The sequence below is a fragment of the Falco rusticolus genome, chromosome 1 (assembly GCF_015220075.1).
Source record: "Falco rusticolus isolate bFalRus1 chromosome 1, bFalRus1.pri, whole genome shotgun sequence".
NCBI lineage: Eukaryota > Metazoa > Chordata > Aves > Falconiformes > Falconidae > Falco > Falco rusticolus.
Window position 1 is genome coordinate 64531473 of NC_051187.1, and position 21246 is coordinate 64552718.

Sequence of the window (21246 nt, forward strand, 5' to 3'; positions counted from 1 at the left end):
CAAAAGCTGTGCATGCAGGCAAAGCAAAACAAGGAATTAATTCACCACTTCCCATGGACAGGCAGGTGTTCAGCCATCTCCAGGAAAGCAGGGCTCCATCACACATAACTGTTACTTAGACAAACACCAGAAAGCCAAACATTTCCCTCTTCCTTCTTCTTCCCCCAGCTTTACATGCTGAGCATGATGCCATATGGTATGGAATGTCCCTTTGGTCAGTTGGGGTCAGCTGTTCTGGCTGTGCCGCCCCCAGCTCCTTGTGCCCCCCCCAGCCTGCTCGCTGCTGGGGGGTGGGGGGAGGGGCAGAAAAGGCCTTGGCTCTGGGTAAGCACCACTCAGCAGTGATGAAAACATCTCTGTGTTATCAACACTGTTTTAACACAAATCCAAAACGCGTCCCCATACCAGCTACTATGAAGAAAACTAACTCTGTCCCACCCTAAACCAGCAGAGACTGCAATACCATCAGATTGGCATTACCTGATGAGAAAAAATAAATAAATCAATCACACTTACCTCTACTGAGTAATTGTTGATACACGTTATTAACGTAAATTCAGCAGGTCCAGATGTCTTGCAATCAATTTGGCTTTCTCTTTTGAAGACATACTTCTGTTTGACAGAAGTTATCAGGTCAAATATAGGGGCAATTTGGTGAAATGTAATGTCCTGAGATATACAGACAGTCAGGCTATATGATCTAATGGTCCCTTCTGGCTTCAGATTCTATAAAAATCTATTAATCTTTTATACTCAAGGCTAATGCAAGTGCAGCCATTAGACCAAGATTTATTTGCAACAGACCACCAGAGAGGAAATATAAAATTTATTTGAAATGACCTTTCAATTCTGAGGTTCAATTTGTCCACTCTCGCATGTCTTTTAACCTCTAGACATGTCTGTCTTCGTCCAAAAAAGTTATCTCAGGAGGCAGAAGAAGGCAAAGACAAGTAATACTAATTTTTATACTTACAAATGCTTTCAGTCCCCTCTGGATTAGCAATAAAACAGCCAACCAGGATTGGTTCAGAGTCTCTCTCTTAATACCATAGCAGGACAAATCTTTCACACTCTGGTGAGTATCAGGCAGAAGGGTATTACCAGTGGATAAGACAAGTTTGATGTAAGCAATGTGCCATCCATAATGTTCCACACAGGTAAATTCTGCTTATATACACTCGTTCCATGTGCCTTGGGGGATGGGGGGGGGGAGGGGGGGGGGGCGAGGAACAAACCAAAAAAACCAAAATCCAAACCACACACCCAAAAAACAACAGCATCTTTCTGGTTTAAATGAACCTGAACTACTTTATTAAACATTTCTGTCAGCCAAATACATTTATGTCAGTAATCTTAGATTCTGATTAATTGGGCATGCTGCCAATAGCTTACATACATTGAAGAAAGACTGTAGCAAATCCATAAGTCTCTTACCATACATTGAAATGATGAAGCATGGTATAAAGACTTGACAAAAGGATCCATATTAAATGTTACATCGTGACCAGAGCTGACAAACTAAAGTTAGTCAGGGTACCTAACTTAGGGTTTGGGGGTTTATTTTTCTCTACTCTTCCCTTGTGGCTGTTTTATAAGTGATTTTGTGAAACATTGTAATAGTAGTTAGTAATTCAGTAACTATGAAAGTATAGTATTTCTAAATGCAAGTAGCACATTCTACATTAACATGATATTCACATTACTTGAATACAGTACTTGAGTAGATCTGCATTCACAAAGCAACAAAATAAGGTTTTCCCTATAATGCAAAAAGTTTATTGCTTTATTGCAAAATATATCATTCTTTCTACCAGGTCAAAGAGATGGGGCTGCTACTCTGCAGTGGTTGTAAAAGTCAGGGACACAGTACAAAGAGATGGGATGCATCATATTAAGTGCCAAAACATACCTTACTACCAGAAGCTCACAGTAGAGCCCACACATGCACACAGTAAACTGGTACATCTGGTTTACTGAAATAGCTGTTACAACAAAGTTATGCCACCGCACTGCTATCTGTCTTAAAGGTAAGGAAGGCAGAAGGTGCTTACTCCAGGGCTTCTTGGATTTATGTATCTAACTTCCAGTATTCAGTCTGAAAAATCTAGGCTGTAAAAGTCAGCGTTAGGGAGGGGATTAGTTCTTCCTTTACTTCTCTAAATCACAGTCTCACACTATCAAGTTGCTGTTGCTTCTAGTCAGGCACCACTCGATCTACCCAACAACGGAGGTGATTCAGCTCTAGCTTGCTACCTCTAAGGTAGCTTTAGGGGGAAAACCAGCAATAAACTCTCAATCCTGGTGATGAGTTTGCCTCATTTCATATTCCCAAAGATAACTTTCCAGGTGAAAGAAGTGAACTTTGTGAAGTTTTTAAAGTGAAAGCTAACAGTGTCATGAAAGGTGGCACCCAGCTGGTTCGCATTTGATGATGGGCTTCCATGCAGATGCACTGCTCATTCCTGCCTGAACTGCCACCTGTATATCCTTAAATCATTATGTTGTAATGTATTCTATCTGCTAGCTTGCTTAATTTTATTTTCTCTGACTGAAAGTCCCTGGAGTCTTTGTTTATAAGCAAGCTATCTAATGTAGAGCACTGCATTCATTCTCTGCCTAAAGGATCTGAATTTATGAAAGCTGAACATGAAAATCAAAGTGCCAAGCCACAGATTTCATCTGTCATGAGTATAAGAGGTCCAAAACCACACACACATATATGTTTACATATGAACATAAATATATACACATTTATTTATTACCTTTCAAAAATTTGGCATACCACTTTGACACCAAAATCTGATCTCACATATATTCAATAACACCCCTTACAGTGAGGAATCAGAATACGTATATCTTTGGGAAGAATTTTTCCCATGAAGTATTTTCTATGCAATTTTTCATAAAAGATAACGCTTAGTTAAATCAAAAGTATAACATAACTTCTTTTAAATGTATATATTTTATTTAAAAAAATACAGAATATTAAAATAGAATTAATCAGATCTAGTTGCATTCTATGGATTTAAAATTAATCATATTTCAACTATCTCTAACGCTATTTAACAAAATGGTTCAACACTTCAGTTCTTTTTCTGAACATGTCAGGTAGAAATAATGCATTTCCAAATGAGAAGAAACTCACTTTACACATTCACATACATTTATCAAGTTCTTTGTGTTCTTGATATTACTGGGATTTATATGAATGGGCAAGATATGAGTAAATCATAGGCATCCTCCTGTAGCAGTTCTCTATAACACTGCGTTTTTACAAATGTTATGAGCCATTAATACAGATTTTGCCAATGAAGCACCCACTGATATTCTTGAAAAAGCCCTATTCCTACGTAAATCTGAGTTTCCAGCTCTGATGTCTGTGTTAGACCACCTACAAAGTACTGTGTCCAGCTTTGGGCCCCTCAGTGCAAGAAAGCTATTATTAAAAGGGAGTGAGCAGAGGTGATGAAGATGACCTGGGGCTGAAGCACACATCCTGTGAGCAGAGGCTGCAAGACTGGGGCTTGTTTGGCCTAGAGAAGACAAGGGTGGCTACTGGGCAAGCCGGGTCAGGTTCTTCATGCTGGTGCATGGTGGCAGGGATACTGTTTTTCATTTCATCAAAGCTATTGTTTCCCTTTTTTATCCTATTTTTATGAAGCGACAAAGAAAGCTGAAACAATTTTATTCAGAACAAGCATAAAGATAGAGAATCATAGAAAAGGATTTCTGTGTAGATGAAGCAGTGGTGGATATAGAAAGGAGAAGTATAAATTCTTGGGAGAAGGGAAAATATTCATGAAACACATTACTATGAGGATTCCCTCAGATTTAATAGTCTGGATACTCCTGAGGCTTGCCAACCTCAAACCATTTGTTTGTTATTACTAACTGTCAGCAGATGAACATTGTTGTTACTTTTCTTTCCATACTCCAATTTGCTACTGAATCTTCCATAAACTTATTTTATGGTTGTACTATGCATATTTAATTTTTGCTATCTCTACCATATTGAGTCTTGTGCTCTCATTTATGGTACTCAGTATGTCCTGAAAATTGGATCTATATCCAGTTGCACCTGGCTTTCTTGAAACACATTTCTTTGAAGGATTTATACTTTTTGTACGGTTTGTGGATGGTTTGTTTATTGTTTGTTGTTGGTTGTTTTTTTGTTGTTTTTTTTTCTTTTGATTCACTAAAGTAAACTATGAATCATGCTGGAAATGAAAAAAAGATCCCAGCTCTACAGAATGTAATAAGATGTTATATGACATACATGAATACTATTCAATGTTCTTTTAAACATTCTTCTTTACTCCTTGATCAGATTTCCAGCATTCAGCTAAGACCAAAATAGAAATGACAAATAAAGCCAGCTTCCTATACAGCCAAAAGGCTTCATGGGTTTAGAAGTCTCTCGGGACACTTGAAGACAGCATTGAAGCTAATAGCAGTATGATAATTTACACTGTTGGGACCTGTCCTGTTCCAGGAGATATATGGAAAAATACTGCTGTCTACCCTTTTCTGGTCATTAACCTCTGATTTGCTTCTACTAATTTACTCACCTATGCATAAACAAAATGTAGTCTATCCTATCTTAAAAAGAACAGGCACACATTTCACTGCTTTCCCTACCACCACCACCCCAGCTCTAATTTCAGTGAATGTGTTGTTGCACTGAATAGTTTTTCTCTCTTCCGGACCCACCCAATTTCCAGGGTAGTTTTATCCCTTGTACTCCACTAGGCCATTCTTGACCAAGTCTATAATAACCTTTGGTAATCCAAAAACTTAGAACCATACTTCTCACTATCAGGTGCCTTCCTGAAATCTTATCTCCCTGATGCTGTCATCTTGCATTCTTTTTGAACACCCCTACTCATTCTTTTGTGATGTCTTCTGAACTGTATTTTTTTCACCATTCACAGCTTTGCAGCAGTTGCATTTGTCACTGGTTTTCTTCTTCAGACATAAATATTAAGTCTCATGCCACTTTTCTGCAGACAACAAAACAGATGTTCTCGTAATTGGTACACATTTTCTCACTTTTTACTCTTACAGGTAACACCTTCCATCAATATCCACAACCCAAATGATATCCAAAGTGTAATCAGAAAATCCAGTTCCTATCTGAGTCAGCACATCCAAGTAGTTTGCAGATCTATGTTTGCCTTTCACTGCCATTGCAGCGGTGAAATCTCTCATCTAGGCATTTATCAGCTCACATCTCAATTTGTGTCATGTTTTCTACAACATTATAAAATACAGTTCTCTTCCACTTATGCATATCAAAAGGGCTCAGAAGACTTGTCTGTGTGGTCTTTTGCAGACTGACATGACCATATGAGCTGATAAAAAATATATGTGTAACAGCAGCTTGTGACTTACCAGCTTGATCCTAATGGCTTGTGGCTGATTCAGAGAGTCTTTCACCTCTGTCTGACAAATAGCTCATCATTATAACCAGACTGGCACTGAGGTGGCACACTGGCCACAGAACTCCAAGGAGGAAAGAATTGGGAAGACTTTCCATATCAACAGCACAAGATGGAAAGCAGCCTACTAAGTATTAACAAAATTATAGAATAGCCCAGGTTGGAAGGGACCTTAAAAGATCATCTGGTCCAACCTTTCATGAGAAAGGGAGCCTAGATGAGACCATAGCACCTTGTCCAATCGCACCTTGAAAACTTTCAGTGATGGGGGCTCTGCCATGTCCTTGGGATGGAAGGCTGTTGCACTAAATGACCGTTCTTGCTGGAAACAGTTTCTTCCTTGTGTTGAGCTAAAACCTCTCTTGGTGCAACTTGTGCTTGTTGCCCCTCATCTTCTTCTTGTGACTCTTTAAGAAGAGAGAGACTCCATTCTCTTTTTAATCTCCTTTTAAGTACTTTCCTGAGAAGGAAAGTTCAGTCCAGTTAAGGTACAGTATCCAAGCTCTACTTCAGTGCAACAATTGCAGGAAGTGACCTCAGGTTTGACCCATAGATGAGTAATTTTGATAAAGGTTTTCACCAGCAGTTTCTCTGGTTATCAGAATTGGAGGCCTTAACTCCTTCATGTGAACATGCACATCAGGCTAAGAAAAAAAGGAATTCAAAGTTTTGTAAAAGTATTGATATACCTGCATAAGATTTATACTAGTGTGAGTGTAGAATCTGACGTGTTGCTTCTGAAATACACCTAGGACTAGAATTGCTGACACAGACATGACAAAACCGCCTTTCAGCACAGTGTTATTCATGAACAGTAGGCCTGTCCTTATGTGCATTTAGATATAACACTCTTCACAACAGCAAAAAAAAAAGTTAATTGCTGTATAGTACTGAGTTCAACTGGAATTGACATTAATTAGGAACATTGTGTGTGAGAAAGGAAGATATTGTTGAATTAGAGTTCTGTCTTAATCTTTTCTTCTTAATTTCTCCTTCAATTTTAAAAGATACTCCTCTGTCACCGTGACAGTCAGCAAATGGCAACTGGTCTTGCTCTGCATCATTGGAGAAGGCTATGAAGACATTAGTCCTTTTGAATCTATCATCCTTTGTGATTCATCCTGCTGTCTAATGTGGTGTTCATCTTCACAATTATCTTTCATTCCCTTAAACTAGACTTTTCCATATGATGTTTTCTTTAAATATGAACTCTTAATCATTGTCTGGAAATTATACCTTTGAGAGATTTATTCTTCTCCAACTTGTTCCTTTCTACATTTTGTAACAGTGAAAATACACTTTTGCTTCAATCCAAAAAAAGTGAATACAATCTTAGGAAAGATTAAAGCCAAAACAGAATACTAAATGCCAAAGATGAACTGCTATAAAGTTGTAGAGTGTTGCCGTATTTAGGTAAAATATATTTGTTGCTAAAAACAAAAACATTACAGTAGTGCAGGCAGCCAAAAGCCTGGGACCAATTATCAGAGTCTACCTCATTATTTTATATTTTAAATTCATGTCTGTATGTATACTGGTCTCCGGTCTAAAAAAGCAAAGCATTACTGAAGCTTAATACAGAAGCTTAATTCATAGCAAGTTTATGATGTTAGTGCAGTTTTTGCATCTCTGCTTTTAACAATTGCATCAGCTTGTCTACTAGGTAACTGTTACTACTTTAGTTAAATGGCATTTATTATTACAGTTTCATGATATTACAGAATAGTATGTTTATTTCTAATATCCCAACTTTAATATCATCTGCTCAGTGAGACCTATCATTTATATTTTGAGTCTTATTGTAATGCTTTTGCTTTCTTTCAGCTTAATTATATTGATATATTTTAACATAATCTTTCATGTTGATAGAAAACTGGCGTGGATCAATGCCACAGAAAGTGAAGCACGTGTACTTTAGATTTTAAAATGCTGAGAAATTTAATACATATAGATGGACTTGATTGTGAATATATAAATGAGCAACTGAACTTTAGTTTCCATTTGTAGCCTAAAAGGATCCATCTCCACCACATAAACAAGGTGCTTGAGCTGGCGGAGTGATGCTGTGCCAGATTTTATATCAACATGGTCCGAGCACATCAGGGCATTATCATTCTTGCCTTGGCTAGAGTGCCTCTCAGTCCAGAGCATGATAAAACCAGCTGATTTATATGTCCCGTTCCACATTTAGTTCTCGCATTTGAATCAGCACCAGTCCTTGTATACACATTTTTACCTAAATGTTCAGGACAGTTGAATTTAGACAAATCTATACCCACAGAGAGGCTTCCTTTGTCCTGGAGTACTATAGCCCCACAAACCTTACCAGGTTTTAAATATCCAAAGCCACTACAATGTTCAGCAAAGGAAAAACAAAGTCAAAGTAGATCTTAAGGTGTACTTTGCTAGTCCTGTAAAATTGTATTCTGATAGACCAGATTAGGGCCCAATTTGGACTGTACTTTTGTGAAGAGCTGGGGGAAAACAGTGAATTTTTTTGCTGCTATTTAAAGTGACACAGATATCAGACCAGCTCAGTTCCTCTCTAATTACACAGTTATTAGGGTTGACTAGCTGCATGAGGCAAATAAGCATCTAAAATGTGTGTAATGGAGTACATTACTGCTACACCCCCAAATCCTCTGAAAGGTACCTTCACCTTGCAAGAATAATATCTCAGTCCACCCAAATTAGCTTTCCATTACTCACAATGCATCACAGTCAGCTGGCCACATAAGCTACCTTTATTAATCTCATTGTTGTGGTGCTCACTTCTATATTAATCTATTGCCAATTCCCAAATTAATAACAGATTTTTAGTGTAAAACAAACCTGTGTTGTTTTTCTTTCTCTATTTTGTGTAAAAAACCCAGAAAACCAAGTCAATACAAAATAAAACCCAAGACAGACACCCACCCCCTCACAAAAGAAAAACCCCAAAACCAAAACCAAACAAAAAAACCCAAAAAACACACAAATAAAGAAACAAAAAACCAAACAGCACAACACTCCAAAATCTCCAATGGTTTTAGAAACATTTGTAAAAATATAAAAACTTGTAAATTCTGATGTGCATTTATCCATGCTGGTTTTTTCCTACAGGACATGTTAGTAAGAGAATTAGAAACTTGCTAGAGATTATACTTTCAGAAGAAATCCTGACGGCTATTTTGAAAAGATTGTTTAAATGTAAATACAAAATGCTATGTAAAATGTATCCTTACTTTTGACATAAGTTCTTTGTTCAAATCCTGAAGAGCAAAACTGACATTTTGTTGAATGTGTCAGCTTTACTGGGACTTTAATTTCACTGTTTTATATCTAGGGAAAAAAAAAATATTAGATGGACATATTGTAGAGTTGTGCATACTATATACCTAGAAAATACCAACATATTTTTCTTACGTATATATTTTATGTTTAATCACTTAATAGCAGCTTATAGTTGGAGAGTTAGAACCCATCATTTTATGATCTTTGGATTGTTTCATGTAGATTTTTCTCCTGTTTTTGTAGTCATCTTTGTAACATTTAAATGTTGCAGCCTTTTGAGACACAAACCTTCCCCACTCCCTTACATTCTGGTCATTCCATCCTCGCCGCAGAGCCTGCTTTTTTTAGAGGCAGCTTGAGTTTTGTATTTCTGCTTTGACCAAGCACCAAAGTCAGATGACCAAGTGGCTTGGGGGCTGGGGAGACGGATCTGTTGTTGAACCACATTTGTATCACTGGCAGTTAAAATCACTCACCCAAAAGGCAATCTCTTTTCCACAGAGTGTTGGTCAAATCTTTTGTTAGTAAATATTGGCCATTTCATTCATTTACTTAAATAATGCTCTCCCCTGCTACACGTATTATGAAGGATAATTTCCAGAGGTCTAGTTATTTAAAATCTTTTTTAAAAAGAACAGGAGAAAACAACCTGTGCCATATTTAAAGTAATTACACAACCTGAAAAGCTACTGTAACTAGTCCAGGCTTTGCATAATTTTATTTTTGGAGATGTGTTGATATATACACATACATATACTTGCAAGAATTCATAGTAATCCATACATTTGTATGGATTTGTGTCAGATCTTTTATTACACAATATGATAAAACCCCTCAGAATTACAGGCAACTATCTTCAGCGCACTTGGTACAATGTTAGCCTCACTTCCCAGCTAAGGAAAGGGAACAACAACAAACTGGCCAAAGCTAGGAAGGTTTGTAGATGAGCTTGGAATCAAACCGTGCAATTTTAGTTCTTGTAGCTGAACCATGTCACAGTGTTTCCACCAAACCCAGCATTTAGCAGGGCTATATCACAGGCCAAACATGCTGTAAGCTGCAGTTCAGTCTGGCCCCTGTAACTGTACAAATGATGGCAAAGGGGCAGGGGAACATCAGCCACCTCCCACCCCCCATCGCATTAGTCAGGAGGTACCTGTAGCTGGTGAAAGATTGCCAAGGGCTAATATCTCTGTTTCCTTTATAGCCATAGTAATTCCCAGCCTTCCTAGGAACAGAATATTGATAGAGGGATCTATGAATACACCACTCCCACAAGCATCCCTGCACTGTGACATTTCTTTCATGAGTGTTTCAGGGAAACACAAAGCAGCTGTGACCCCGCTCAGGATGACCAGTAGACTGGCCACAGCCTCACAGTTGTAACACAGGAGCAAGGGTTTCTACAGACTGCCCAGATTTATCTTGAAGACTTTAAAACATGGGGGAAAAAAGCAAAGGCGTTTTGTTCACACAAAACTACTAATAGTGATTGTTTCATACTTCATTTCCAACATTAATCAAGTACTATTTTAGTATTTATGAAAAAAGAAAATGAACAAAGGCTTAAAAAGCCACATAGGATACATACCACCATCTTCAGACTACTAAGACCAGTCATATAAGCATGTTTCAGCCTCTTGAGGTGCAAAATTCAACTGCAGAACTGGACTTAAAGGTTAATTCCCCCCAAGTCTTAGTCTTAGACTTTTACATGGGATTTAGCAGCAACAAAAAGAAATAAGAATAAAATTACTTTCCATTTTGGGGGGGGGGGGGTTGGGGATTTTTTTTCCTCCTATGTAAGCAGGCATTGCAAGCAATTTAGGGAAATGTTATTAACAAAAGAACAGGGATCCCTGAGAGAGTATTTTTTAGTAAATTGCAGTCCACATGGAAAAACAAATCATTGAGAACCATTCTGCTAAGCTCTTCTATTAGTTAAGGGCTAGTAGTTCTGATAGCAACATACAGAACAATTTTGGCAACTCAGTGCTGCAAATTCCTTTGAAGTACTCAACTAATTGACAGCAAGGGGACATCCATCATCACATAACTTCATTTGCTTAACCTTTTTATATTAGGGCTATCAGAGAGTACATAGATAATATAAATGTTACATTTATCTCAATCCAAGATAACTAGTCATTTCAGAAAGAATACATCCATTTCATAGGACAAGAGGGCCAACAAAAGAGTGTCTTTTCTTACCTTCATGTGTCATTACAGTTTTGGACGTTGATTTCTGGCCTTAAAGAGGCAGAAATATTTTTTACCATGTCTGTAAGTATGAACTCAGCTGTCCCTCAGAAGAGATACCCAGAAAACTGCATCTGCAAGCACTGATGAGCAGATGTCCATGCTAGCAAGGAGTTAACCCACAGCCAGGAAATAACAGTAATCCTAGCAACAAGACAAAGCTGTCAACAACTTAGTTATTTTGTTCATCAACAGGGTTGTTTCAACATCATGCAACATCTAAATATTTAGTAACAACCCTGAAAAATATCAACTATGCTGTACAAAAATGCATGGGAGGGTGTGGCCTGATTAGCCAAGGTTCCTCTGACTTTACTGCCTTCTTGATGAAGGAATATTAACATCAATATTTAAGTATATTATGACTGCAGCTATAAAATGGTCAGCGTAATCCTGAAGGCTAGTTCTCTGATAAACCTGAAAACTTCAAAGGCATGGAGCTGGCACAAAGGCTTGAGCCATTCCCATTTTTAAGATGTTTCAGATCTATGTTTATGGTTTAGGCTTATTAATAAACAAGTTTTTTTTCTCTCAAATATATGTACTTGTGATCTCCAAAATCTGTCAAAATCAGTTTCATTAAAAGCTGAAGCAGGGGGACAGCTAAAGGGAGGACCACAGAGAAGGATTTCCTAGCTGCTTGTCAGAGAATATTTTTTTTCCCCCCCTTAAATTGAAAACTATTTTTGTGCAGCATTTCAAACAACGAAATCAATATTCACCGTCATTGAATTAACTAACTAGTTAGAGATATGTATTGTTTGATACTTTTTTGAGCGAGGTCAATAGGTTAATTACACAAGTACAAACTCTAAATTGTCTAGAGACTACTGAACTGTATAAATAAACAAAGTATTCTGCAAAGTGTATTTAACATCCATGCAATTTATTCTTTTTCATTCAGTGGTATTGCTGAAAGAGCAGTGGGGATTTTTGTAGCAATTTTCTGTGCTTTCTGCTTGAGAAAGTCTGCAGCCTCAGTCGTTTGTGTTTGAAGTTGATTAGGATGAAGTCAGAGCGCTCACATTTTTTTAACAGCTTCTAATAGTATTTAGCTCAGGGGCAGGAAGAAGAAAAAACAAATATTCCTTACAAATATTTTGTCTTGAAAGCATTTCCCTAAAAGTACAACTGTGTGTGTGGTCAGATGGAGAAGGCATTCTCAAGTCTACCTGACAGACATGTCTTCAGACACCCGGCAGATAAAGAATGCAGCCTTTCATAGAACTTGCTCTGATCAAAGCGTCACTTTAAAACTCTACCTGAAAATTTAGGTTAAACTTCTGTAGAAGCTTATTATTTGTGCTAAAAGTGTTAGAAACTTACTAAGTAATACATATATTAACTGTATGATGAGGAACTAAGTTTAAAAGTTATATAAAAACATCACAAATTTCCAGGGGTGGTTGTCCGTTTACACAAAATGTATTCTCAGATTACAGTGTAACACAGACTGCATTTTCTTACTGGTAGCAGCCGTGATGTGCAATATAGGATAGCACTGACAGTAACTGTGGGTTTAGCCAGACCTAGGAATTACCTAAACTAAACTCAGGTCATCTGTGTCCAGGACTGTGGTACTAAAGCTAAACCTGAAACTGAATTCCTTCGCTGTACATGAAGCCTGCAGTTAAGCAAGTGCTTATTCAGCAAATGCCATGCTAGATTTTTCTTTGAAAAGATCACACATGGAAACAGAGTTTTCAGGCAAAAGAACAGGAATGCATGGCCAGTTCATGCAACACACAAACTCCTGCATTAACAGACTCTAAGATTAAAATATTGAGGACAAGGTAGCAAGAGTTCTCTACATAGAGATACTCAAGGGAATCTTTACATTGAAATTCTCTCCAGTGAATTCCTTTAACACTAAACATATTCAAAATGTTTGAGTGGGGGAAGATATTTCCCTTACTAAGAAATGTAGAAAAACATTGCTCTAAAAATTTAGATTTGTTATTGTAAGTGCTTTAATTCTGAAAATTTTCCCCTCTTTTTTTTAATCTTGTGGGCTGATACTGAAAATCAAAGCTTTGTCTTTTCTCCAGCATTTACTATGACTCCTGTGTCACAAAGGTAAACAGTAGTCATCCTTAAACTTGCAATAACTTGCAATTTTTACCCTAATATATATGACGACTGATATTTTAAAGATTGATCAACATTTGAATTGTTACTTCACCTATCTTAGCAATTGTTGCTGTATCAGAAAGACAATAAGTGAAATTTAATTAAAAAAAAATATGTCTGAGCAGTGGCAATGTGATGTCCCTCATGTATACTTTCTTTCTTGTTTTATTCATGAAAGAGGGAAAAAAAAGTATTTCCCAAATAAATTATATTCTGAGGAACACAGAATCAATCCTGGCATATAAAATATAAACTACTATTAAAAATTACTTCCCCCCTTATAAATTATTTTACCTGTATGAATTTATCATAGTGCATTTTTATTTTCTGCGTTTAATGATACATTTTCAGCACTCTGATACTTGTTGTGACTAAAACCTATGCAATTTTGAAGATTTAGTGCTTATGAAAGTAAAAACTAGGTAGGCTACTGGACTGTTTTGTGGTCATACAAGCCAGCAGAGAAGACAACCTGTGGTTTTTCTGGCAATGTGAATAAAATGAGATGAAATACCTTACTTTTTACACATAAACTAAAACCTTAACTGTAGTAGAATGAGCACTATGAATCTGAACATACCCAACTGATAAGTTCAAAGTGGTCACTTTTCAAAACAAATGACACTCAAGAATTTGTAAATTTTCACTTTCCCAGTTTAAACTTTTGTTGCATTTATTACTCAAGCGAGAGGCTCTTGTTAATTACTGTGATATATGGAGATTGGCACCAGCCGCATTATGCATGTTCCCCAGCTTCTCATAGACATTTATTGTTATATGGCTACTAATTGCACAGCTGTCACTCTTTTATGGTCTGAGCCATATTGTTTGTGTTATTTATATCAAGTAAGCATCTTTTCTGGTTCCAAGGGAAACAATGAAATCTTTCGTGCTAAGATACCACATCTTCAAAGCTCTGTGTTTGCATATGGAAATTGTGCAAAGTAAGACTGTGGTGACTATAGCTAATTCCAGTAACATGCTAAGGCACCTAACCAAAACTTAAATATATCTGAAACACATTAGCCTGAAATTGTGACCTTAACCAAACATGCATTTCACAAGTGCACATATACATCCCTTCCCGCTTTGCTTCCTACATGGCCTGTCCACACTGTATCCCTCCCTCTTTTCCACTGTGTTGCAAATGCTTGGAGTCCTGCTTCTTTGCAGGTATAAAAGTCCCCCACCCTGAGCAAGTCCACACATTTCTCCTGCAAAAGCTCTACTTAGATCCTGGAAGGAGGCATGATTCTGCTGAAGTCCTCAGGTACACTTAACAAGGGTTCTTTAACATGTTTTACAGCTGTAAAATTGGCCTGACTGCAATCACAGCAATATTAAAGTTGATTATGATTAAATGATTAAAATTTCAACCAGGAAGGTTGTGTGTACCTTTTAATTGCTTAGGAGTGAAAGCCCTTTCGATAAGAAACTTGAATTCATTTTCTCTCTTGGCCAGAATGTCTCCTGGAAGATTGTCCTGATTAGCAGAAAAAGAATATTTCAGTTCTCCTCTAAAAAATGGACAGCTTTATCTGATCAAAGTTACTTAAATCAGTTTTAAAACTATAAGAAGCATAAAATAAGACTTTGCTTTGGAAAACTGAAATTGATGGAGAGTGGTTTGGTAAGCTCTTCTGCCAGCTCCCTCAGTACCCTCGGGTGGATCCCATCTAGCTCCATAGATTTGTGTGTGTCTGAGCGGTGTAGCAGATCACTAACCACAAAAAAATACTTCTACATTCAATGAAAAAAAATAATATAAGCTATTTTTGTTGTTGTATATATTGCAGTTGACAATTCAGTTTTGCAAAAGGATTTTCTTTTTCCTTCTAAGGTCTTTGCATGAGGTACTGAAAGATGAAATTGCATCATTGCTTTTTGTTGGCTTTGTTGTCAAACTGAATTTGTCCCAAAGCATTACCAGAAAATAATTAATAGTACCTGTGTAATCTAGGCATAACAATTGACACCTAAAATACTGTATTATCATCATGTTAGTGTTATTGAACCTATACAAAGCCTTGACAAAGATATAATTGCTACTTTGATAACAGTAAAGCATTAATTTCATTTGATTCCTATTTCTTTTATCACAGTTTTTAGTGTGTTAAGCTTCTTGTAAGAAAAATTTTTAAATCTACATTTGCAATAACCACTTTTATTAGTATAGTGACAAAGAAGCAGCAGCTCAGTTTGTTTTATTTGGAACTAATCAAAAGCTAAATTTTGCCTAGTATCATCACTTGTCCTTTAATGACGAGTCTTTTGTTCTTTAATTAACCTGACTAAAAACCTTAATTCTGCTGTCAAGAAAAATCAGTCTAGACCTTGTTTTTCCTTGAAAATCTAGTGATTTTCATTTTCAAAAATCTGTTTACTTTATTGTCTGTACAAAATATTCCAAAAATGCTCTCATTAATAATAATATGATTTCATGCAAATAACAGAAAATAGGGTAGTCATAATGATTCTTATTACAAGAGAGGAAGTGGGGTATCCTATGTTTCCTTTAGTAACATGCTTCCTTTAGCTTGGGGTTTGGTTCTTTTTTTTCCTTTTCCATTGCTCAGCTTAAAAAAAACCCAGTTCATTTACTTTCTTTTTCTCTTCCCATAGCAAAACAAATGATACAGCATACAGCAAGCTCCCTGTCTAAGCCATCACCAGCTGATAGCCATTCCTACCTGATATTGACTTTGATCATCTAAGCAGCTGGTGCCATATAAGTGGTAGCTGGCAATCTTCACTATGGAAGTATCTGTGCTGATTTGTTTCTGTCCATGTTCTTTTTTTGCTATGAATATTTCTCCCACCCTGTACAGCATAAGTATACCTAGTATATCTTCCCCTAATTCCCTGTTTGCTCATTTATGAGCAAACTTTCTAATATACCAGCTGAAACACACAAGTCTTTTCCACATATGACATCAACATTTTCCCATCTTGCTTTTCAGACTCCTGTTCCACAGAGATTTAGAGACTATATTGGTCCCCTTTCACTTTTTATATCAATTTTATAGGCTCCCATTTGACACCAGCAGCCACTTTTATTTCACTGAAGTCTTCTGTCAGATGCTTCCAAAACTTAACCTCATATATAATCCTTGTATTGACAAACTCTTTGCTGGAAACTTTCCTTGAAAATAATAATAAAAAATAATTTAAAAATCTATTTATGTCTGTTTATGATTTTTCAGTTTGTTCATCACATGTAATCATTCAGGATATAATTTTTCCAAGAAAGGCAGTTAGTGAATTGATTTAAAATCGTTCATTTACTGTTTTTCTCAGTAGCTGGCCATTTAAAGCCCCTGACAATTCCCCTTCAAGTGAATGATACACCACTTATATTTGACTCAAATGTAGAAACAAAGTGAATTTCATTTCATGGGAGAAGTTTCTATTTATTCTTTTTCAAAGCACATATTTTTGAGTGGAGAGACTGAAAGAGAAAAGATCCAAGTGGACCCTGTAATATCATGCATCATACTAGAACAAATGTATAATCCGGAAAGATCATGAATTTTATACTTTCACAAATTTTCATTCCCAATGGATACTGTGCTGACTGCAGGTAAACTAGTGAACCACTTTCGACATATGCATTTCTTCTCTTAGACTTGAGTTTATGAAAAGTATGGTCTACTGAAACAAATATTCCTATTGCAGAATATAGATATATATCACAGGCTATTGTGACTGTTACTTGTTTTGATATTGGGCTAACAGTTAACAGTATTTCTGAAAGCAGAAGAACCAAAACCAGGATTCTAGCAGTTCACTCAGAATAAGTACATTTCTCAGCCAGGGGAAAGTATATGAAACAATAGGATCATATCTAAATTCTAGTAATACTCCAACTAAATAGGATAATTCTGCTATATTTGCATGTGAGGCAAACTAGAATATTAATTATCTCTGTTTTAAAAATAAAGCTATAAAGTTGACATCATTTGGAAAATGTACAAAAATTTAAAGGACAGTTTCAAAGAGTACCTGCATAGGTAAAGAAATGCAATAACGTTTTCATACATATTTTACAACAATTACATATACAATTACTATATTAGTATATTTATATATTATTATATAATACTTAGTAATTAATTGCTGTATTACTATTTCCATTAATCTCCAGACATGATTAAAATATGATAAATATGAAACTGCATGAACACCTTGGAGTCTCAAATCAGTTTAAAATTCCTGAACTGGTTGAATTACACAAGTGTTAAATTTCCTATTTCAATTCCTAGCTGTTTTTTATGAACTTTTGATTAAATGTCTTCAGTAGCAATCAATTAAACAGGACCTTTATCTTTGTAATGGTGGAGGACATGAATTAGGTAGATCTCAAAAATCAGTTACAAAGAAATAAGTGTTTTTATGCATATTATTGTCTTTAGCAGGAGTTAGAGCTATTCTAAAGAACCTGACAGATGACAGATACAACAGGATACAGAGCATGCAAGGGTTCATTGTGTTGACTATGCAAATCAACATCAGAACTGAAATTCTAAATGTCTACCATATATATTTTCTTTTCTATTTTCGTTACTTTTTCAAGTCTGTATGCAAAGCTAGCACATCAAAGTTAATTCCTGATATAATTTGTAACAGAGATATCAGGCAACCTGCTTCAAACTGCCTCAGCAACCCAAATCCCTAACTTGAAAATGCTTGGAACAAACTTCCTGACAATGCACACACAAAGATGTAGAAGAGTACTCAGTGAGTGGAAACCATTTCAATCGGCCCAGCAGCTAGAAAACCCCTCTGAGAGCTTACTGACTTCTCAACAAAAATCTCAGCAGGACCTCTAGGAATTTTAAAATTTGAAACTTAGGTCTGAAGTGTTTGCCCAGATTTTACAAGTGTTTTCTTGTTCTTCTATCATTTGGTCATGAATTCTTATACTTTCACAGCCCCCAAAGGATGCCATACTGACTGAAGGTAAACTAGGATAGCTCAGTGAAGTATTTTTGATGTACACATTCCATACTGAAGAAGTATGTATATATATTTTCTGTGTCACACTTCCAGACACAACATTCACTCCTTTTCCTGTACATTGTTTCTCATGTGCTGACTCAAGCCAAAATGCAATAAAAGATACCCTGTGCAGGCAAAGGAATCTGCCATTTAGAGTATTAAAATCACATTATTTAAAGTCAAGTTCTGCTCTGGATCTCAGTGCCTTGATGCCTTAAACAAAAGCTAACCCTTATACCGGTGGAGGGTGAAGCCAGAAAGATGTTTTTACACTGCAAAAAATACCAGCCAGTCCACATTCCTCAGCAAGGCATCTTGATGAGGGGAAAGGGTTTGCTAAGCATGAGAGAAATTGATCATTTCTACTATCTTGTTGGTTTGGGTTTGTTTTAACTGGATAGAAATGTTTCTTGCTGCTTCTTACTATTTAGCATAAAACCTAATACTAAATTGATAGCACTTGTAACATTTATCTCAACCTCACCAATACCTCTAAAACTAGAAAGGAGAAAATAATGAGGAATAAATCTTAACAGCCATTTTATATAGGGGTTCCGCTAGTTTCAGGCAAAGTGTGTGATATTTCTAACTTACATTCTTCCTCTTCCACTTCTGTTACCTCATCCTCTTCTTACAAGATTTACCATTAAAACTACTCATAAGACACCAAGAAGTAACTGTCGAAACGTGCTCCCAGCTCCCAGCTCCCTCCCAGCTACACACACAAAACAATGAAGACAGGTTCTGTTAGTGCCAGGGTGCCGCTTTATTGAAATGCTAATGTCCAATTTTTAACCTGAGGGCGTGAAAAAGAAAATACCTGCTAATGTGCTGGTGAGTAGAGAGTGGCAGGTTTCCCAAGATATTTAACAATAACCACATGAAACTGAGAGGAAGAATGCCAACACAGACCTTTGTGTTAATAAATTTAAACATTTATTAACCTGAAAGAATGTTAGAGGTCATAATTTTTTTTAAGGCTTAAAATAATATATTTCTCAATTTAAAGTTACAAGAAAACTAAACTTTTGGAAAGGTGATACTTCACAGTTCAAGGAGCCAAATTAGCTTTTTCTCTACAGGGGAATCTGATCCTTTCTTCCCTGGAAAGATGGAAATGCGCACCATTACTTGTACATTTCGTTTTGCCTATACATTGCTCTGATACGGCTGATTAAGAACCTAGCAGTGCATGGGAATAGTCAAAGTTATTCTTTTCTGTAGTCTTCTGTTGAGTATGCAGTAAGTCATTTCCATCTAGGTCGTCCTTCTTCACTGAGACCAATCTGAAAAGAAAAGAAAATAGAATTCTGGAGAAAATGGAAACAGCTCAGCTCTAATACCCATTGTGCCGGAAACCTGCCATTGCTGCTTTCAGAAATATTGTAAGTGTGCTGTATTTTATTTTTCTCACTGTTGTCAGATCTAAGCTCAAAGATGTCTCTTGGAAAAAACCATCTCCCAAAACCTAACTTTAATATACAATAAATAATTTAATTTTTAAATAAAGCCTTGAAAAGAAAACCCTGAACAAGAGCTAAACAGAAGTATTGCTACATTTGCAATTTTTCTTTCAAAATGTTGCCAATTTGTCAGGTAATATCAAGTCTTGCAATAGAAATCAGCAGTTGAATCACTCCTGATCCAAACACAGGCAAAGGGCTCAGCACTGGGTGTTGGGATTAGAGGTCCATCATGCATGAAATTGCTTTTCCAGAAACCGGTAACTTGGGATAGTTGTGTATCAACTTCTTTGCCTCAGTGGCAAGTCACTGAAGGGTTGATTTTGCAGTGTCCACAGTAAGAGCAGAATGTTCATGCACATCCTCCTTGGGCATGCCCACGTTTGCAAAGCAACACTGAAGCTGTGAGAGGAACACTTCAACATAACAGAAAGATTAGTACAGCTTTAGTAATCTAAAGTATTTTAATAACAGTACACATGCAATTTCCATTCTGAATTCAAGTTCAGTGTAACAGACCACTAAATTTTGGTGTAGAGGAGCTGCTTATTTTGACCCCCTTTCTTCTCCAACGCTAATGTATTCTGGCTTTTCAGGGTTTTGATACATATATAAAGTAAAAAAAAACAATTTCCTGTTCTTGTAACAACTCAAATACACATAAGAAAAGGACATTAACTGGATTGAAAAATCCTGATTATGAACACAATCCAATTCTAGTTTCTCATCTAAATTATGCAGCTACGTGAAGAAACATGTTTTAAGTTATTTTCTAAACAAACTTCATTTCTGAAAAAACTTTTCATTCTGAAAAAAACCCACCTGGTTTAAACTAAATGTCATTGATCAAAGGCATTCCAATAAATGAAGGTTTAAAACCTAAGTGCTTCCAAGACAACCTTACAATAAATAACTGAAATAGGGGAGAATTCTACAAACATTGGCATCAATAATGGAAGCATATAAAGGGAAATAACAATTCTGCATTGTTACAGTAGAGTAAGATTATTATTCTTCCTTGTGAAAACAATCAAATTAAATTAAGGAGTCTTGTTTATTCTTCCCATAGAATAGTGTTATTATCCCAGCAAAACCTGTGAACTTAAACACCAGAAAACAGAGCACTGGCCAGAAGCGCAGGGGCACAATTTGTTGTATCCCACATCCCAGTTGAATGAGCGGATTGTGATATAACGAAGTTCTTCTGAAGGTGAGATGCTTGCACTGTGCTCAAAAGCTCTTAAATGGAGCATTTGTAATGAAGATAATAGTAGAAACAGAAGAACATACCAGACTTGCAACCTAGATGAGAAGACTTATTACCCACATGCATACATACAGTCCATGAGCAGAGGCCAACACCAGAAGCAGCACACTGGTAAGCTTTTCACCTGGCAAAGTACAGCTGAAGACAGACCTTACTGTTTTATAACAGAGAGCACACCATGGGTACCCTGTTTAAAAAGTAGAGTAGACCAAAAGGCATCTCCTGAATGAAGATTTCACTGTACACTTGCAGATTTGAGTCAAAGGAACCACAAAGCACCTCTGTTACTCACTGGATTGTCATATCCAGCAAAAAGCCAAACTCAATTAGACAAAGGAGATTTTTCTTGTTACTCTTAAGAGAGTGGGAGAATTGGGGAGTCAGCAAGGAAATCTGGGGATTTCCACAAACTATAGAC